Below are 15,066 nucleotides of genomic sequence, written 5' to 3' on the forward strand. Positions count from 1 at the left end.
GCTAAAGGAGACGGTGATGATGAGAAATGAATGATATTATGGAATGAAAATGTGGAAGGAAAAAGACGAACTCCGAGGAAATTCACGCGCACGGTGTTTGTAAACCAAAAAATTAACTTAGCACTAGCTTGGATCGAACCAGAGACCCCACGCAGAAGTTAACGTTCTACCACTTTTTTAAAAGTTAACTGACTTACCAAACGTGTCTCAGTAATTTACTTGAACTACTTATTACTTAATTTTACTTGATTTACTCCTTTACTTGACTCTTTTCCAATCACCTAAAACGTCAGGAACACGGACACACAAACTTCGAGGACATTTAAAATCACAAAGGCTCTCCCACCAGCAATAGAACGCGGGACCCCGTACACCAGAGGCGCACGTGCTAGCCACTAGACCAGCGGGGAGGGCATCTACTGCGCCAACGTGGCCCCGAGATTTAAAATGGTCTTATAAATAGGGTAAATGTGTACAACATCATATTTATAAGTACTTACCAGCTTATCAAGATATGTTTATACTCTAATTGTGAGACAACTAGGTAATAGTTTTAAGTCCGTGCAAAGAAGACTTATAGGCCGAAAACTGGTAAAAGCTGCTAATAAATACTTGAGGACTAAAACAGTAATGCTTGTATTGAGAGACTGTCCTAAAACAAGGTGTATGCGGTATTCATTAAAAAGGACAGCGAGGAAATGAGATAAAATTACCATAAAAGTAACACAAGATTCTAATATAAAGGAATCAAGGCCTCTGAATTTTCCAAGCTTGCATAATCAAAGTGACAGTTTGACATCGTCTATTGTGAACGGATCTGAAAACCCTTCTCGCTCATGATCTGCTAAAACAGATGGAATATATTCTAGAATAAAAAATCGGTACAATATGTAGTAGTGGAACATATAATTATTTATGAGTAAAAAAAGTCATGACTTTTATACCCTAGGCATCTTTATTGTTAATATTATAGGTTAATTTTTGCCGTCTCATGTTACCGATTTCATACATACTGCATCTTTACTCTACTAGAGGACATGATTTTCCTTATTATTATGTTCCAGTTCGTACCATTTCATAGATAATTTTCACTGTTCGCTTTATTTATATGGAGTCTAAATATATAAGAAATGTTAGAAATATTTGATTAAATGTTTTATTCTTGTATTGATGAGGTAGACAACCTTAGACTTCATGTTTATATACTGAGAAAAATATTATACTTATCTAGTTATATATTTTATATATTCTTTAGATGTAATGTCCCACGATTATACTGTGAGGCTAAGGAAGACGGTGATAATGACATGCATGATAATGATGGAATGCAAAAATGAAAAGTACGGATGAACACTAAAAGACCCACGCTTTTTAAAAAATCTTTGACCATTGTAATATTCTTTAAAGACATAATTTTCAGTTATTTGCAAATATTTAAGTAAACTTGAATGAAGACAATAATACTAAGAAACATTATTAGAACAAAACATTATTGTTTAACGAATTGACAAAATCAAGCTTTTCTTTTAAAAAAGTGACTGTATGGTATGGTACTTGAACTGATGATCGTGGAAAGATTTGAACATTTAACGAATACGCGGTAACCAACTGTTCTACGAGAGGAACTTAACACACATTCACTTGGGAAACATATATAAGGAAACCACTGAGTCAAAATGTTTTACATTTTTGCATATTTTGTGTGTTATTTTTATTCAACCTTTTGTTTACGTATACCTGTGATTATTAGATCTTTGTTATAGCCATATAGTAACTAACATTATGAAAAATTTACGTTATATTTCAAATAGACCATAAAGTTTCATCTCTCTTTGCAAATTTTGCTGGGTGTTTTCCACATTAACCAATGTGGAACTTTGAATTTGGCTATCAAAGTGTCGCAGATTACTTTCTAAAATATAATTTGCATATTTCTTAATTTTTTATTGAAATATTTTTGGCAAATACGTATTTCCTTCATATTTCCAAGAAAACATGTGACAATTTTGATTATAAGAAAGAGAGTTATTCTCATTTATGTAATTTCTAAAGGCATGCGATACAAATTCTGGACAGAGGCTTACTTCTGAGGTCGTGTTATAAGCAATTTTTATATTTCGAGATTTGAGAGCTCTGTGCTTCACCAACCGTTTTTTCAGGAATTTATGAAACACGTATTCAATCATTATAGGCCTACAATATCTCTGAACACTTTCATTGACTTCGTTCCACTTCCTCTTGCCTTTCGGCAGTCAACTTTCAATTCTGTAAACCCTGGCCATTAAAGAAAGCAGTGTCGTTCAATAGTAATAGACCGTTTTCTAATAGAAAATTACAAGGCTGAAGTTCTAAAGATACAAAACGACTGTCATGAGGACAGTGCACACTAGTTGTACAGGAACAACTATAAATGTCAATGTTCTAATACACTTTCGGTTCTTGTAATACAGCATATCAACATTCAATGCAAATGAGACCAGCTTCACTAATAGCAGTAAATTTTCTCTTTCGATGCAAGTATCGATTAATGATCGTCACCGGGTAAGAAGATTAGGTTTCACCCACCAACACCTAGGAAACCAACAGGATTACTGGAACAATTTTGATTGGAATGACGAAAAAGTATTCTGCACGGAGTTCGCTTTTCGTCTGGCGACCAGGCAAAACATTATCCCTTGGACATGTATTGCAACAACATACATAAGAAAGAGTATCCTCGTTTGTTTGGGTTTGAATGATAGCATATGGAGTCGGAGAACTGATCGTGACAACTCCAAGGATAATTGCCGAAGAATTTTCATCAATCCTGGAAACACATTTATTTGATAGTTTTAGTGCAATATATCCCAGCTGTGCGTCGGGCATCACACTACAATTGGTTATTACAGCATCCAGAAATCGAAGTTTTCCAGTGACCATCAAAATCTCCTGAGTTTAACCCCATTGAAAACCTTTGGGCTATAATGGTTGGAGACTGGGATTCAGGTCAAAGACAAACAAGGGCGGCATTGGTAGAACACGTGTTTGACGTCTGGGAATCTCTACGACGACGCCCCGAAATATGCAGGAGGCACATTATGCGACAACGCCTCAAAATATGCAGCAGACACATTACTAAGTAGGGCACGTATGACACATCTGTAGAAAGTAAACGTTCAATCTCCCGACATCTCTACACAAACAGAAAACGAAGGAAAATCAACTGAAAACAAGTACGTATTTCGCAGAAATTAGAAAATCTCTTTCAAAATGCAAAGCATATGATATTTATACAAATATACAGAATATCTCATAAAATTGTAGTCACTAGTTTTAATATTTTTTAAAAAAAAATCACGTCGCCTTTGTTGTTAAATAGTGCAAGTTAGGGTAATCAGATAATAAAGGTGATGGACGGAAATATCAATATTGGTATAGAAATGTATAGTAATAAAAATAACAATCACAGCAAATAATGTCCCTGTCATATTTTTCTACTGCTCTAATGAACTATTTAATAACGTCTTTAATGGTCAATTATTAAATTATTATACGGTACGGTGCTACGAAAAGGCGCCCCAAGATAGAAAAACTGTTTGTAACGGGACGTCTTTATCTTTTATTTCGTGTTTATACATGTTTTAGTCACCTTATTATGATCTTTCACAAATTCGGTTTGACTGACTTATACTTTATCTAATAATTGATTCTAATTCTGTCGAAAATAATATTTATTTGTCATAGTTTGTCACGATATTTTGACAAAATTAAGTAATTTTGAAGCAACGTGTGCTTAATGTTTAATATTGTTTTTATGAATTACTTTAATATGACTTGCTAATTTTAACTGATTCTGCTACAAGCAACCAACTTTCTTCGTATTTTTGTGAACTCCAATCAAACATATGTATCCCCGATCTGTCTGTATAGTAACTTTTTAGAAGTGTATTTAATGCTTATGAATGTAATTCTGCTTGTTAAGTATATATATTATGAAATATGGTTCAAGAAATTAATGAATAAATACAAAGGTTATGAAATACCATGGATTTTATACTATGTAATTATATGCAGCAGAACATGTATTTTGACAAACTGCCGATAAATAATATGGAACTAATAAACGACATAACGGAAGATTGAATTATAGTCTTATTTAAGTTTACAGTTCATGTCATCTAGATTGGAGTCTATTTACACCTTGTCTTGCTTCGCTATTTACTGAAATCCTTTGCCTTATCTGCAGTCTTCTTACAATGTTAAATCGCCGTGCGCAGCTCGAGATGCGTCACAGCGATGGAACCATTTAAAAGTAACACATACTTGTTAGAAGTCTTGTGACAAGATTTACATCCCATCCCAAGGTACAGTGCAAGTTTTTGGCGACCGTTTTTAGGACAACGTAAATTACGTAGAGCAACGACGTAGTTCAAGGTAGGAATGACAGTAAGTAAATAGAGAGTTGGAAAACACAGAACAGGAACGAAGACGAAGTTGTTGTTAGGAGTCAGAATCAACATGGAATCAAGATGAAAGTTCTTAGAGGAAAGAAAGGACACAGTGCTAATGAAACTTATGCGTGTTGTGATAGTTCAGCTTTGCTACATGATGAACTCTGTGATGTGTGGGACATGTAAAAGTTGGTTTCACTTTTGTTGTGTGAATATCCCAAATGTAAAATATTATCAATTGAGTAAAATGCTAGGTGACTGGTTTTGCAACAAATGCAGGAATAGGAGAAAAACAAAATCTGTGAGAAGTGAAGAAACAACAGATGAAGAAGTAGATGGTGAATCTGGACAGAATTCAAATGATGGTACAGTTTCTAGTGGTGATAAGCAAAAACAAGAACCACGTCTGACTTTAGAAATGATAATGAAACAATTGAAGTGTATGGAGAGACAGTCTTATATCACTGTTACTGTTGTTAATGTTCTGAAGGAGGAAAATAAATTACTTAGGGAAGATGTTACCACCATTAAGGAGACTCATAGTAAGCAATTCCAAGATATCAAAGACCGGATGGATACGATGGAAAAGGAGTGGAAGGAGGAATTAATCAAAGAAATAGGAAAGATTGAATCTGTGATGGAGCATGTAAATAAGAGAATGGAACGGCATGAGGATGAAATGGTACATTTCAATTTAACAGTGTCAACCGAATGTCGGAAAAGAGAGAAATTGGCAAAGGAAATGCAAACTTGTAAGGCAGAAATTGAAGAGCTCTTTACCAAAACAAAAGACATTGAAATGCAATGTGTTCAACATATAGAAGAAGTGAACCAGAAATTAGTCATACTGCTGAAGGAAGTATATGATTTGAAAACTAAACAAGGAAACCTATATGATGTTATGAATGCTAGTTGTGATTTAGTAAGTCCTAACCAATCCGATTTTAATAATGAGGTTATTATAATACCAACTGTTACATCAAATATAACCTGTGTTACGCATACGTTAACGACTGTAGCTAGTTCTAGGAGTTCTTTTAGTTTTCCTTATAATGTAAGCAATGGTCAACCCAGGGAAACCTGGATGTTTGGTAATATGTCATCTCCTAGTTTTAATTTAGAAAATGTGCATAGAAACCCGTTCAACGTTAGTTCTATGACTAACCCTTTACATATCGGAGATTTTTTTTTCAAATTCAAACTCTAAAACGCATAGGCTAAATGAATGTAAGGAAGTTAATTTTGCGGATTCCTCATTTAAACCTCGAGATGTGCGTGATTTCCCGCGTTTTTCGGGACAGATGACTCCTGGTAGCGCCAGAAATTTTCTCAAAGAATTCAACAGATTATCCCGATTGTTTGGAATAACAGATGAACAGAAATTTACACCCGTGCCTCAATGTCTAACTAAATCGACTTATGGATGATATCGGAAAATCGAGAAAAAGATTTCGATCTTTGCTGAATTTAAAGAACGGTTTAAGGCTAAGTACCGATTTGAAACTCTAGAAAGGACACAAATAAGAAATTTTTGGTCAATGAAATATGACAAATCTAAATATTCAACTATTTTGGAATACGTATGTGCATTAATTGACACATACTCGGGAATTGCGGAGGAATATAATGAAAAGGAGTTAGTGAATATCGTTTCAACGTGTCTCCCACCAGAAGAATCTCGATTAGTAAGGGTAATATCAATTAAAACGGTTGAAGAGCTAGTAGAATGACCCATTGAGGTGACATATGTGGAAGTGCCATTGAATCAAAGCAATTCCAACAATGTAAATAGAACATGTTATGTAAGAGTGGCACAGACCGATCGGAAGTCACAAAATAATGAATCTAATATGCAAGCAGTAGCAACGAAAAACTGTGTTTAGATCTGGTGGGAAAGTTGCCTAAAAGTAGAGGTTTTAAATATATTCTTTCAGTGGTCGATGTACATACCAGATTTATGAGTTTCTATCCACTTAAAACGGCGAATACGAAAGAAATAATCAGTGTTTTATAACGTCTACACTTCCCTTATCCAGGACATATCGTTACTGATCAAGACCCACAGTTCGTCTCGAAGGTATGGCGTGATTATTGCAAAAAGTATTACATAGCTCATCACCTCACTCACCTTATTCACCACAAGCGAATGGCCTGATCGAACGTCACATCGGGAATTGAGTAGGACTATCCGATTAAAATGTCATCAGGACCACACAAAGTGGAGTAACATGTTAAAGGAAGTGCAACATTTGTTGAATAATTCCCTTAGTGTTTCTGCAGAAAAATGCCCTGCTGAAGAATGTATATCTTACTCTGCCAGGAACAACTTCAAACGTCACTTTCCGTGGCCGTCTGAAATATAGTCGTTAGACACAAAAGATCGACAAGTGCTAATAAATACTTCCAAGAGAAGAAACGAAAAGAAAAATAAACAAATTAATTCTTCGCAGTTGTTAATCCGGGAGAATGATTTAGTGATGCTTAAAACGCATCCGATGTTGGTAGCCACTAAGAATAAAGTTCATAAACATATGTTGTCATATACCGGAACTTACTTTGTTTTTAAGCTTTTAAGAAACTGTGCAATTTTGAGTACACTAACGGGAAGATCTATAGGTACACAAAATTTTAGAAATCTAAGACAATGCAATTGTTCTGGAGAATTCCAAAATGAGTTGTTTAGTAAATACTCTTCTGTGAAAGATGATGTTAAGGGAGTAGATTATACCGTATTGTTTGTCATAGAACAAGATGTAGATCAAGAAGCTATTTTGGGAATTAATGACTATTGTTTTCCGTCTCCTCCTCTTTCTTGCAGTGTTGCCTCTATTAATTTAACTGGAATAATATACTCAGGAGCCGAGATAAATTTAATCAGAGATCGTATTTGGAAACAAATTCAATAAAAGTTTCCGTCTGCTAAGTTGAGAACATATTCAGATATCAGAGTTCGCACTTTTGCTGGGAACGAACACTATCACATTAAGGGAATGCAATTATTAAATTTCTGTATACAAGATCATTTGTTTGAAGTTGTCGTATTTGTAGTTCAAGGAATGAAGCCAGATTTACTTTTGGGTAGCTCATTTTTAAAAAAAGATATCAAGGTATAGTAGATAGTGGCCGACAAGAGATACAATTAACCGACATGGATGGAAATGCAATTATTATTAGATCAGCGCAACCTATACACATTCATTTACCTATTCATGAAGATAATAATAATAACGAAGCTAACGAAATAGAACCTCAAATTAATTATCTTATTCCCGAGCCTAATGTTACTGAGGATGAATTGAGGAAATTGATTTATGAAAGAGAAGATTTAAATCCGTGTTTAAAGATTTAAGATTTGAGATCCGTGTTTGAGAAGGAACTGAACAAATGGGTCGAACATAGTATTGCTAAAGAAATGGCTTCGCCCTACCGCAACCCCATGCATTGCGTGCGAAAATCTACTGGAGGACTACGCCCAGGGCTCGATCTAAGGGAATTAAATCAAAAAGTTATTACTCCTAAGGTGCAGGTGGAGCCCATTACGGAACTGTTATCACGTCTATCCGGGACAAGCATATTTTCGTCTTTTGATTGTTCTTCAGGATATTACGGTGTTCGGCTTCAACCATCTTCTTACCAGTGTACGAGTTTTGTGTATATGGGCAAGCAATATTGTATGCTTGTGCTTCCTATGGGACTTTGCTCGACACCTGCTATCTTTCAGGAAACTATGGACCGTTTCTTCACAATGAACACCCGATATTACGTTATAGTATAACTTGATGATGTTCTATGTTTCTCGGCATCTCCTGAGGATCATTTACAGCATTTGCAAACTGTTTTTTCCATCTCTGATAAATTAAATTTCTCCCTCAACATTAAAAAATGTAAATTCTACCTAAAAGAGACAGTGTTCTTGTGTCATGTAGACAATGGGAAGGAAGTTAAAATCAATCCAAAGTCGAATAAGCCCTTAAAATACTTTGCAATATCAACTAACATGAAGCATTTGGCGTGGGAGACCCGGGTTCGATTCCCGGCGGGAGCTCATGTGGTTCGGATTAGACGTTAGTCAGTAGGTCCACGTCTCATATAGCCTCGCTGCTGAAAGGGACGCTAAACTAAAATCAACTCAACAACTAACATGAAGCATTTACGTACCCTTTTAGGTCTCATTGGTTGGCGTCATAGACATATAAGAAATTTCGCTCAACTGACTGCACCTTTGTTTGATCTGTTAAAAAAGGATCGTTCATTTGTTTTTGATGAAGAAGCAATAAAAGATTTCAATGTTCTACGAACTCTGGCCAGGGAGCCTCCAGTCTTAGCCCAACCTGATTTCACAAAGGATTTCCATATATACAGTGACGCTTGTGCTCGAAATTTAGCAGGTTTTCTCGCCCAATTTCAAGATAATTTTAATGATTCTGTAGTGATAGTGTACGCCAGTCGAAGTTTGAAACTTCGTGAATTATCTATGTCCGTGTTCCAATTAGAATTAGCTTCGGTCTTGGTCCTCTGTGAATATTTTTAAACTTATATACTAGGGAGAAAAACTATTGTCCACTACAATAGCGCAGTAACTAATATTTTTACAATGAAAAATTTAGACGCTAGAACGACGAAGTTAATCTTGAAATTGCAAAGATATCACTTACAATTTTAACACATCCAGGGAAGAGAAAATTATATCACCGACACTGAGTCGCTATCCTCCAGATATACCAGGTGAAGTAAAAAAGCTTTACGTTAATTTGATACATTTTTGAAAGAATAAAAACAAATGTATTTTCAAAAATGGGGTAGCCTGTAACGCGACCTTACAAATTGTCTTTTATTTCGTGTTTATTAATGTTTGAATAAAGTTAATATGATCTATCACAAATTCGGTTTGACTGACTTATATTATATCTGCACCTTGCTCAAAGGTATTGGCCAAGAATTACTTAAAATTCTGAGCCACTTTCGTTCACTTTTAATAAAGAGAAGAAAGTTGTTGATATGATTTTGCTCCTTGATTCTTAAAAAGATAGAAGTTAAATAATTTATGAAGGTTACTCGCTAATAATTGATTCTAATTCTGTCGAAAATAATATTTATTTGTCATAGTTTGTCACGATATTTGACATAATTAAGTAATTCTGAAGCAACATGTGTTTAACGTTAAAATTGTTTTTATGAATTACTTTAATGAGTTTGCTAATTTTAACTGATTCTGCTACAAGCAACTAACTTTCTTTGTATTTCTGTGAACTCTAATCAAAAATATGTATCTCCGATATGTCTGTTTAGTAACTTATAAGAAGTGTATTAATGCTTATGTATGCAGTTCTGCTTGTGAAGTCTATACAAATGGTGATCAGAAAAATGGAAACAACTGAATGAAATTGCAACTTACCACATTAATATGTTGTCGGACCACATTTCGCCTTCGCAACAGCCTTGATGCGACGTGGGATGGGGGAATAGAGGTCGTGAATAGTAACAAGTGGAATTTTACACCATTTCTCGTGCAGGGCATCGGCCAGTTCTGTGAGAGAGGATGGAAGTGGAAATCGTCGCCGGAGTCGTGTTTCCAAGACGAACTACAGATGTTCAATTATGTTGAAATCTGGGGATTGGGCGGCCAGGGGAGGTGTTGAACTGCATCCCGATGTTCCTCAAAACACGATGCAACAACGCCAGCTGTGTGAATGGGTGCATTATCATCCTGGAAGATGGCGTCATTGTCCGGGAAAACTTCTGTACCATAGGATGCAAGTGGTTTCTTAAAATTGCGACATAATCGTTTTCAGTGATTCGTCGGCTAAGTGTGACTACAGGACCCAATGAAAATCATGATATAGCGGCCCAGAGCAGCACCGATCCGCCGCTATGTTTCACAGTTGGGCGGAGACACTGCAGATCATAAGCTTCTTTGGGCGTTCTCCACATATAAACACAGCCCGTGGTTGGAATAGGGTGAAGGATGACTCATCCGACCATATCACACGTTTGCAGTCCTCAACGGTCTAAGTTGCATGCTCGCGGCACCATTTGCGGCGTGCGAAAGCGTTATTGTCCCTGATGGTCGTTTTGGCCCGTGCTACACGACCCTGTAAGTTCATGTTATGTAATTCTCGACGGACTTTGGTTGTCGAAACAGGGTGGGGGAGGTGCTGATTGAGTTCCTCCGTCACTTGCTCCGCAGTGGCACGACGGTTCTCCGTGACAATGTGCTTTAATACCCTGAGTGACCTGTCACTCTTGATTTTCTTCCGATGTTCCGCTTCCCCGATTTGTTTTCCCGTGTGTTGTATAGGCGGTCATCACCTTCGACACTATCCCACGCGACACACCTAACACAGTAACCACTACCGTCACACTCACTCCACATAACCGCGCACAACAATTTGCTCTCTTGGAAAATCTGAGAGTTCTTCAATTTTACACTACCTCCGTCTGCTGTAGCCACTGGACACTGCTATTCTACTGCGCCAGACGTAGTATGGAGACCGACCTAACACACCACCACCAGCGGTCCGGCTCTGCGGGCGCCCTGCCAACCCATACATCTGACGTTTTCCCAACTACAGGTGTTTCCATTTTTCTGATCACCATCTGTACATTGCAAAGGTTTCTTAGAAATGCTGGTGCTGAATGTGCAAACAATACTTTAAAAAATTGATTAGAGTGAAACATTCCAAATTTTTCCTCACTTTCTCGCAATACAAAAGTAATATTATACTATTGTAACAACGTTACAAAGTACATTATGTCTTCAGAACTTATTCTTTTCCTTTACAAATATTCTGTTTATTTAGGCAGAAAAAATTGTACTTGAAAGAAAAATCGATACTCCTACATGACAAAGAAAAGGAAGAGCTTCAAACTAAAATGAAGTACACATTTATTTTGCGCTAATTTAAGAAACTCTACAGAAGAATTCTAAACCCCTTACTCCCTCAGTAGGACCATGAAAAGAAGTAGTTTGTTTGTTCCATTAACTGATTTTATTACAAAAAATTCAGACAAAAGGAAATACAGATAACCAATTCAGAAAATGAACAATATACTGCTATAATCTTGTATTTTCAATTACGAAAGCTTTTCCTTTTTTTCTATTTAAAGCTTCATACTATTGGAAATAAGTCAACAGCTATCTACACAGCACTTTCAAATGTTTTTTGACTATTGAGAGACCGTAGTTCTTATGCTCCTCTGCTCCCGTTAAGATTCTCTATTTCACAGTAGAGCATATAGCTGGTAGCCCTGTTTGACATGGTAATTATGCAATAGAAATACACAAAGCTGAAAGAAAATGGAGAGTCTATTTTAAATTTAAAATAGTCTGTAACGTTTCACGAAAGAAAATAAGGGAACATTACATGATAATATAATAGTCTAAAAATTATTAAATATTCTAAAAACAATATACAAGTTACGATTTCTGGTAATTCATGTGCTCTTGTGAACTCCATAAGACCATGTCACTGAAGCAAACGCATAACTACGAAATGTATTGAGCTATTCATTGAATATGTTTATACTCTCTTAAAGATTTGTACTTAGCACACTCAGTTTTAGCACGGGATGATTTTTCACTTGGCAATTACTAGTGGCCAATTACGAATCAAACAGTAACGAGAAATGTGTTGTCCATCAGTTTTCGACAAAAGATCACTGGTGTAGCAATGCCTTCTCTTAGACTATCACTTGCATGCAGACCAAAACTTATGGTTTTGGTTTCAATATCTAACCTAAATACAAATATTGATATGAAGTTATCAAGATGAAGCTGATTATATGTCTGTGTAACTATTTTCACTCACAAGTAAGGGACCATATGGTTGTCACGCAAATCAGATGCAGACATACGCCATCTGATTGAGCATGAAAAGATATGGAGAACACAGAAATTTAAGGTGCTAAGGGCCATCGGGAGCGGAGTGAGGGAAGAGGAAACATTGAATGTCGGCAAAATTGAAGAAAGTCAGGAATGATGGGAAAAGTTAATTTCTTGCAAACAGGGAAAGAAAGTCAACCAAAAGAAAGAAACTAAACATAACAAGGGCATCAAGGACGAAGAAAGATCATAATCAGGGTTGCCATCCGGACCACAGTGTTGCCAGCGTTGCAAAACATTGATATGGAAAATATAGCACAGTATAGCAATTCATGCACTAGGAAAAATATTAGTAACACAAAATAGAATTGAAAACACTCTGTACACGTGCGTAAAAAGGTTTAACGATAGTCGTGAGTGAATAATGTACACGAGGGAGAACAAATATAGATATGAAAGTGAAGGGGGTACACATGATAACACAGAAACGAAAGTGTTTGGGAGCATCGTTCAATGATGATATGATGATCGTTCATCACAAATACATTAGTGTTCCCCAGTATTAATGTGTGGCAACGTGAGAACTTTCTCCGCCATCAGTCATTTGTTCATTGCCAGTTTTCCTCTAGGCGGTTAAAAAAGATGATACGCTTTGCGTTTTTCAAATGTGGCTACTCCAATGAACATCCTGGACAGTTTGAAACACCTTCCGCAAATTGCTTTGAAAAATGACTCACAGAGGAATGCTGCAGAGACGCGTGTGATCAGCTGTGCTCACTGCGAGAAATGTTTATGTGTCGACCACGCATTCATTTGTGATCTTCACGTCAACTGCAATTAAACTACAAATGGTGCGTACTGTTCTCTATTTTCCCCCATTTGTATTCACGCGGGTGTAATATTCACTCACGACTGCGTTAAAGCTTTTTACGCACGAGTACAGAGTCTTTTCAATTGTCTTTTGTGTTACTAATATTTTTCCTAATGCATGAATTGCTATACTGTGCTATATTTTCCATATCAATGTTATGCAACGCTGGCAACACTGTGGTCCGGATGGCAACCCTGTCCTTGATGCCCTTGTTATGATTAGTTTCTTTCTTTTTGTTGACTTTCTTTCCCTGTTTGCAAGAAATTAACTTTTCCCGTCATTCCTGACTTTCTTCAATTTCGCCGACATTCAATGTTTCCTCTTCCCTCACTCCGCTCCCGATGGCCCTTAGCACCTTAAATTTCTGTGTTCTCCATATCTTTTCATGCTCAATCAGATGGCGTATGTCTGCATCTGATTTGCGCGACAACCATATGGTCCCTTACTTGTCAGACTTTGATATAGAGAACGAAATAACTCTAAATTGTGGCAAAATTTAAGGCGTGTATCGCATATGGGGCTACTTTTATTAGCATTTTAATCCCAGGCACTTGATTTCAGATCTCAGGGCGGACAAAACATAGGAAAAAGCATTTTTTGACATTTTCTGCTCGGAACTTTCGGAAATGCTATCTTACTTTCAATCCATTTGGATAGAGGTTAAGTTATATCCCATTAAAATGAACTGAAAAAAAATACAATTGTTTGTAATGAATGAAACGAGTCAGGAAATAGATTCCAACCAGAGGCCTGTACACAACGACATTCTTGTCCGTCGCACAACTTAGTAAACATTTCATTCAACTTTACCTCTATATTATCAAACTGTCTCAATATTTTGTGATCATTTTGAACAAAATAGAGGACAAGGTAATGTTTATGTATCATATATGTGTGCGTCAAAATATGTAGGGGTATTTATATGTAAAATCGGTTATGTTGTTTATGTGTGGCGAAAGACAAAAGACGCTTATGATTCACAGATTCTTATCCATGTAAACGACTTATGATTCATCTATTCCAAGAAACATGTAAACGACTTATGCTCTTTGCAGCAATGTAACTATTTCCAATTAATTATGAACTGACGGTTACAGGCCCGGTCACTCACGTTAATTGTATTGCCACTTTATATGACCATGCTGATCCTATTTTGCATATAATATACTACTCTCGGGAAATGACGCAATATCCCACTATGATAATGCAACCATTTACATATCCACAGCTGTTGTACGGTGAACATAGGGATGAAGCTGAACACCTCTCTTCCTAAGCTCAATTTCCGGACTGGAATGTAATTGAGTACGGGGCTAAATTTTGGTGACATGAATCCGGACCACATTTTTGTCTCCATCCTTTCTCAGGGTACTAAGATTATGGCACATTGAGTAATGTAATGTTCTATTACTGGTGTTCAGGACCTTCATGACTTCAATCTGTATTACACCAGAACTATTTTGAGAACTTAAGTGTTCCAGCGCAATGAAAGTATGGCAATTTTAATGTTCTTCAGATATTTATAATTAATGATAAGTATATGTAACGTGTGATATCTATAGCAATTTTGTACCTACCTCACATCTACCTTACTTTCATACAGCCTAACTTCAAGAGACACGCATTTATCATCATAGACGTTGAAAGAAATAACAAAGGTTACATTATTGATTAAGCTATATAGTGACTCCCTCAAATTGTGCTGTACAATATGAACAAAAGCATCAATGTCGCTGTGAATAAATGTTTAATTGTGCCTCTTATGTTATTGGTATACCAATTGTCTTCTGAGAAACATGTTTAAAATATGTGCAGTGAATTGGTAAATTGTCACCTAGATAACAAGAGTATATTTGTAATATTGAAATACTGCTGTTGTAATTTCTATAGATGTTGTACATAAATTAGACACGCTAGCTCATATACATTTGAAGATATTTTAA

The 15,066-nt window shown here is 36.2% G+C and overlaps 1 protein-coding gene across 1 annotated transcript in view; it reads right to left on the bottom strand.

Annotated features, from left to right (window-relative positions):
• LOC145679494 (kunitz-type serine protease inhibitor bitisilin-3-like) overlaps positions 1 to 14,862 on the bottom strand; it is a 45,447-nt gene extending 30,585 nt beyond the window's left edge. The window contains exon 1 of the mRNA XM_081750073.1: positions 14,701 to 14,862. The gene's annotated coding sequence lies outside the window, so the exon portion shown is untranslated. The remainder of the gene's footprint in view (positions 1 to 14,700) is intronic.
• Positions 14,863 to 15,066: the final 204 nt, after the last annotated feature.

The sequence above is a fragment of the Thermobia domestica genome, chromosome 2, assembly GCF_964235325.1.
Source record: "Thermobia domestica chromosome 2, izTheDome1.hap1.1, whole genome shotgun sequence".
Taxonomy (NCBI): Eukaryota; Metazoa; Arthropoda; class Insecta; order Zygentoma; family Lepismatidae; genus Thermobia; species Thermobia domestica.